This window comes from Orycteropus afer, unplaced genomic scaffold (genome assembly GCF_000298275.1).
Source record: "Orycteropus afer afer isolate SDZICR_OR568_19922 unplaced genomic scaffold, OryAfe1.0 scaffold00255, whole genome shotgun sequence".
Taxonomy (NCBI): Eukaryota; Metazoa; Chordata; class Mammalia; order Tubulidentata; family Orycteropodidae; genus Orycteropus; species Orycteropus afer.
In genome coordinates, this window is record NW_006921842.1 from 4,410,732 (window position 1) to 4,418,116 (window position 7,385).

The 7,385-nt window shown below is 41.5% G+C and overlaps 1 non-coding gene across 1 annotated transcript; it reads left to right on the plus strand.

Annotated features, from left to right (window-relative positions):
- Nucleotides 1-608: 608 nt before the first annotated feature.
- On the plus strand, nt 609-681 carry TRNAR-UCG. Its single transcript has one exon. It is a non-coding gene; the product is annotated as a tRNA-Arg (tRNA).
- Nucleotides 682-7,385: the final 6,704 nt, after the last annotated feature.

Consider the following 7,385-nt stretch of genomic DNA (forward strand, 5'->3'; position numbering starts at 1 on the left):
TTCCGAACGAATAGGGACATGCTGTGAAAAGTGCTCTGACGCCACATCATAATAATCAGGGTGTCAGGAGCGTGAGAGAAGCGGGTAATGCCTGGGGCCCTGCCGATAGCCATGCAGGAGAGCAGAAGAAACAAACACTGCCTAGTGGTAAGACTGCCTTCCAAATACGGTTTCCATGGCAACCGTCTAGGCAGTCGTCCCAAGTGCTCAGAGTCTGGAAATGGTGAATGTGGATGAACATCAATAGGGGAGGAAACTCTGAGTAAACTTATTTTAAAACATGCCTCAATGTAGAAAATATGCAATATTTTGACATCTTTTCAGTCCCATAAACTCCACTTTTTTTCTACCTCAGTGTCGTAGAGCAAACGGTTTTTCTATCCATAGAGTATGCCACCAGAACTCCTTTTTTTTTTTTTTTTTCGTTTTTTTGTTTTGTTTTGTTATGGAGTAGCCATATACTCCAAGACCAAAATAATTGTTAATCTCAACTCTGCTTAACCATGGTCTCTCCGCTATTGCTTTTTTGTCATTACGTAATTAGACTTGGGACAAGGAAGAACATTTACTTTACTTTGTAAGTATTGCAGCAAGGTGTTGCTTCCGAAGACCACGTGGCCTAACGGATAAGGCGTCTGACTTCGGATCAGAAGATTGAGGGTTCGAATCCCTTCGTGGTTAGTTCGGCTTTTATGCACTCCAAGTAGATTATCTACCCCACTTCTGAATTGGGAGAAGATAGCACCAGAGAACTCCTGTTGTGTGGATTTTGAACACCACTCTGTTTCTTCCTACTCTCCTCTCAAAGGAAGAAGACCATTCCAAACAGCCTTGGGAGAACCAGTGTCAGCAGAAAGTGGTTTGAGGGGTGAAGAGGGTGAAAAGCGAAATTGAAATAAAAAGGGAGCTGAAAACTTCTCTCTAACTTACATTTTGAGCGCCTGGGTGTTATTTTGTTTTATAGACTCGACTGGTCAGCCGAATTCTCCCCCAATTGTTGGGTCTCCACTTAAGAAAAGGCAAAATCAGACTAACACCAGTCGCCCGTCGCTACCACAGGGGTTGGTGTGCTTCTCCTTTCCTGTTGCTTCTTCCCACTATCACCACCATAGACCACTTCTCTCTTCACTATTCTAGTCTGAGTCCTTGTGTTTTTTAGTTCAGGCTGTTATTGGAGTCTTCTATGTTACCAGTTTTCACTCTCCCTCTCTTTTTGCATCTTAACTTCCTTTTTCCCTTTGGTCTCATGCTATCAAAGGATGAGAACAGCTCATATTCAATCCTAAATAAGAGAGTACAGATATTAAGGTCATGAAAAGCGTCCATCTGTTCTCAGTGTATGTGCAAACAAGAAGACAGAAGACAGTCGCACAAAATATATAAAAACACACTTTGTGTGCCTAAATAATTGAATCTAGTAACAGTTCAGGATTTAGAAACAGTAATTTTCAGTTGTTGACTTCATGGCATGAACCTATCATGTTTAACTCCAAATCAGAGTGTTGCCAGATCAAATCACTGGGGGCAGTAAATGCTTTTGCAAAGTCAAAGCAACCAATATTTAAAACACAATTATCAATTACCTCTTCCTATTCCCAGGCTTTTTCTGAGGTCTCAAGTGTCTGATTCTGGTTTCCTCTAGTCATCTGTAGATTTTAAATTATACAGAAGAGTTGGGGTTTGAGCACTAGTTTCTAGGCTTTGAGATTTCTTGCACTAAAAAAAAAATGTCAATTGCCTAATGTCTTGTAAAGCCACTCCATTCCCCCCCCCCACCTTCTCCACCTCCAAAGTGCACAAAACCCCATGTCTGTAAGAGCCTTGAGGTGAGGAGGATTGGGGAAGACAGCAAAACAGAAAGTACTAAATGTAAGTAATTATATATTAAATATAAATTATATTGTATTGGTGTTTTCCTGATGAACATAAAGGATTTTATAGTATACCAACAACAGACAAGGCCACTCTGGACCATGTTGAGGCAAGATAAAAACAAGAACAGCCTGCCCCTAGCTGCCCTTCAGGTCTGGAATTGAACCCACACCGGTGGTTTCCAGCCAAACAATGTACAGGCATGTGAGTTAAACATTTACCTCAAGTAGACACATGCCTTGGAGAGAACAATCATGGGAGAAGGAAGGGCTGCTTATGCATAGGGAGACAGCTCAGGGCGCAGAAGAGTATGAAGGGACAGACACTGGGAGGAGGTAACTATGGGGAGGAAGTGGGAGGGGAGCTGCTGCATTGTGGTAATCTGTGCTCAATGACATGAGACAAAGTATATGTGAACTGCTGTATGGAAAGTGAATTTGCTCTGTATATCTTCACCCAAATCACAATAAAAAATAAATAAATAAAAATGAAATAAATAAATAAAACCAAGAACAGCCCATAATCACTTCTGAGCACATGTCTAAATATTGTCCAAGTCACAAAAATGACCAAATGTTCCCTTCTTCCTGGCTAATATGAATGATTGCTGTTCTTTTTTTTTTTTTTTTTAACCACTTATCTTCTGGATTAAAATTATTAGAATATCTAATCATACAATTACTGAGTCACCTCATGGTTCCCTGGGTGTTTTGTCTCTCTCATGGCAATAAGCCAATATGTCCAACTTTGTTCAACTGCTGGTGTCCCCCTGTTGTTTTTTGGACAGAGATTATCAACAATTTTGAATTTTGAAATGCTAAATATCAGTCTACCACTCGTCTGTCCGTTTGTCATGCTGTGGTGGCTTGCGTGTTGCTGTGAGGCCGGGTGCTACGCCACCAGTATTTCAGACGCCAGCAGTGTCACCCATGATTTCAGCAGAGCTTCCACACTAAGATTCAGAAGAAGCAAGGGGCCACCCACTTTCCAAAGAACTGGCCAGTGAAAACCTTATGACTGGCAGTGAAATACTGTTTGATATATTACTGGAAAACTTTACAAATAGCTCTAAACATTGTCCGATACAGTACCAGAAATTGAGCCCCTCAGGTCAGAAGGCAGTCAAAATGTGAGTGGGGAAGAACTGCCTCCTCAGAGTAGAGCTGACCTTAATGATGTGGATGGAGTAAAGCTTTCAGGACCTCCATTGGCTGATATGGCACAACTCAAAATGAGAGGAAACAGCTGCAAACATCCACTAATCATGGGAACATGGAATGTACAAAGTATGAATCTAGAAAAATTAGAAGTTGTCAAAATGAAATGGAATGCATAAAGATCGATATTCTAGGCATTAAACTAAACTAAGCTCTGGTAGTGTAGTGCCTAAGGCACTTGACTGCTAACTAGAAGGCTGGCGGTTCAAACCCACCAGCCACTCCTCGGAAGGAAGGTTGGGCAATCTACTCCGTAGTGATACTGCCTCGGAAACCCAAGGAGGGGTTGCTATGAGTTGGGTCCTACTTGACAGCATACAACAACAAACTAAACTGCCATTGAGTCAGATCCAACTCATAGCGACCCCTCTTTGGTTTTCCAAGGCAGTATCACTATGGAAGTAAATTGCCCAACCTTCCTTTCAAGGAGTGGCTGGTGGGTTTGAACCACCAGCCTTCTGGTTTGCAGTCAATGGACTAGTTTTGGCCATCTTGAATCAGACAACCATATGATTTACTATGCCAGGTGTGATAGTTGGGGTTGTGTGTCAACTTGGCTGAACTACGATTCTGAGTGGTTTAAGGAGTTGTGTGTGGTTATTCCCATGATGAGATCAGATGTATATGCTCTGAGCAGCCAGTCCATTGAAAGGGAGTTTCCCTAGGGATGTACCCTGCTTCCACTATATATATAGAGAGAGAGAGAGAGAAACATTCTGGCAAAATGAGAGATCTGTGGATCTAGATGCTGTTGTGCTGTTGCCTGTGAGCAATCTACCAGTCTGCCTGGTGATCTTGGATTCATCATCCACCAGAGTCAACAGCTGGTATACCTTGAGTTTGTCAGCATGGCTACATGTAGGGTCCAAGCATGCCATGAGCTAGGGACCATTCCCAAGGCTTCTCCTTATATACAGGAAGCAGACCACATCCCAAAGGCAGCTACTTAGCTGCTTGTGGGAGATCCCACCATGGGGCTGATTGCCAGTCTCATCATGAGGAATAATTACCACCAGCTGCTCAGCCACTCAACCAGGCCCAGCCAAGTTGACACACAAACATAACTACCACAAGGTAGATACACTCCTTGGAACGATTGACCAGCCAACCATGGGAGAACAGAAGGGCAGTGTTTGCGTAGGAAGATAATGCTCCAGGGGCAGGAATGCATGGGAGGTAAAGACACAGGGAAGAGATAACTACAGGGAGCAAGTGGGAAGAGAGCTGTTACGCTGTGGGGAATTGCAGTCAATGTCATGAAACAAAATGTGTATGAAATGCTGTGTGGAAAATGAATTTGCTCTGTAAATTTTCACCCAAATAATAATAAAAATTAAAAAAAAAAAAGAAAAGGAAAAAAAAATTCTGAAGATGGCAAGACTTCATCTCACATCTCACATACTTTGGACATATTATCAGGAGCTACTACTAGTCTCTAGGACATAATGCCTGGTAAAGTAGAGGATTAGCAATAAAGAGGAAGAACCTCAATGAGGTGGATTGACACAGTAGCTGCAATAATGGGCTCAAACATAGCAACAATTGTGAGGATGGCACAGGACTGAGCAGTATTTTGCTTTGTTGTACAGAGATGGGGTAGCTATGAATTGAAACCAACTCAATGACAGCTAACAACAACAACAACAATGCTCAAGTTAAAGGGAGATGTGTTTAAATGCTGAAGACATCTCTGCCTGTCATTAAGTATAACACATTTGTGCTATATTTAACACTGGAATATTTTTGTTTAGATATGGTATGCCTTGAGCCAAAAAAGGTTTTCAATTTTTAAGTAGCAGTTTCATCTTTTGCTTTGTGATTTCTTTTCTTTTAATACAATATAATTTTTAGTGATCCCAAGGTCTTCTATTATTCAGGAATAAAATGGTTCATGTAACTAATCTCTTATACATATATAGTATTACTGATATTTATTATATTCCAAAGAGTGCTGTGATATACATTGTTGTAGCAGTTATATATTTGCTTACGTCCTATTTTCTTAGATAAATTCATAGCAATAAAATGTCTGTGTTACAGAGTATGTATACAGTGGTCTTCCAGAAAGGATTTCTGATTTACATTGCATCTGGGAATGTGGTTCACTACTTATTAGCAAACAAATATCAAACTTTATTAGACTAATACCCATTATTAGAAATAACTTACTTACTAGTATAATGTGTATCGTCTCCTTCCTCCACCAATAATGTAAGTAATATAATTCTATTTTGTTTTAATAGTGCTTCTTTAGCTCCTGAAACTGCCTGGTACATAGCAGATGTTCAATAAACAATTGTTGAAAGGGGTAATAGAAGCTCTGGAAAGAACAAAATAAGGAAAGGGGACAAAGTGCAGTGGTCAGGGAAATCCCAGTGGAAGTGATACTTGAGCAAAGGAGGAGAGGCTGAACCAAGTAAACATTTGAGAAGAGTTTCAGGAAGAAGGAATAGCAAGTGTAAAGTCTCAGAGATAAGATTGTGCCTGGAGTATTCAAGGAAAGCAAGGTAGCTTGGAAGAGTAGGGATTTGAGCAAGAGAGAGCACGGTAGGAGACTCAGCCAGACAGGTCATGGTGGACTAGATCATGTAGGGCTTTCGAGGTCATGAAATAACTCTGGATTTTACAGAGTAATAAGGGACAGGATAGAAAGAAGTTTTGGAACTGAGGAGCGACATCATCTGACTGACTTGTAGCAGGATCATGCTGACTGCTGGATGGAAACCGGGACCTCTGGTGGGGTAATGCCCAGGGCATTTAACTGCTAACCAGAAAGGCAGGCACTTCAAACCCACCAGTCACTCCGAGGAAGGAAGGCTGGGCAATCTAGGAGGGGTTGCCATGAGTCGGTAAATGACTTGACAGCAGTGAGTTCTTTTGGGGTGGAGAACAGATTATCATAGAGCAAAGTGGGAAGCAGGGAGGTGAGTCGGGAGTTTAGTTCGTGGTGGCCTGGACTACAGTGCCAGCTATGGAAGTGGAAGAAACAATTAAATTCTGGATATTTTGTAAAGAAAGAACCAAGAGGCTTTGCTCTTTTCTACTTAGTGTATTCTTCTTCCCTTTCCTCTTTAGTAGTTAAAGGAAAAAACAGATATTTTGGGTTTGAAAGTGATGAGGGACAGAGGCAAAATTGCCCACGATTTCTCTCCCTACTTTGTAACACTACAAGGGACTTGGGCACGTTAACAAATCATTGTTTGGTGTGTATTAAAATGAGTAGGTAAGGGCCTGAGTATGTTCTGCCCTACCACCACCAATACCCCTCATACACACACAGGCACAATATGCCTTTAAGTGTTTCTTGGATAAATATCCACTGAATATTCACAGTGTACAAAGTTGAAGAGAGAAGTATATATAAGGGTAGTACCTTATTCTCAAGGAAGGTAAAGAGGAGGTGGGGGAAACATAGAGGGAGACTGCTCAGACATCTATAGCATCAAACATCTCTAGTTCTTTGTCGGAGAAAAGACAAAATATGCAAAGTATATTACCCAATTCCTGAAAAATACACTTTAGTCTCCAATCTGTATCAGCATCTCCCAAGTTTCTGTTTCCAAAATTAAGTGATTGATTGTAAACTGTCTTTGAACCACATATACCATATAAGTGATATATTAGATAAAGCACAAAAACAGTTATCACCTCAAAATTCTCATTTGTTGCTTTCAAGTAGCCATCTAAGATGCAGCTAATGGTCTAGCGTCAGAAGCAAAGAAGAGTGAGAAAAAACAAGGGCATTTGGAAGCAATCAGCCCTAGGATATGATGGCCCTTGAGACCAGAAGAACTAATTGGTGCCCGGCTACCTATGCCAATCACTTAGGAAAGGATCAAATCTGGAGATCCTGGATAGAGTGGGAGGAAAAACATGGAACAAAATCCAAAAACTCAATAATGACCAGAATTACTGGTCAGATGGAGTCTGATGAGACCCCCAATACTATGGCCCTGGAATACACTCTGCATCTGGAATAAAACTCATCCCCAGGCGCTGGCTCTCAGCCCAATAGTTGACAAGATGTACACGCAGACCACTCAACCCAGGGTGACGCACCCACATACTCTATGGTAATACATCCCTTAGAGCAATAGACCACAGGGCACCAGAGGGACAACATTCACACTGAGGAAATGCAGGACAAACAGGCGTGCATAACTATGAGGGGCACGGGGGAGGGTTACTGGGCAGGGAGGAGAGGAGACAGGGTTAGGATTGGGCCTGGTAAATGGGGAGTGAAACTAAATGCACGTGTAACATTGAATGTAAAGCAAACTCTTAAATAAAAAATAA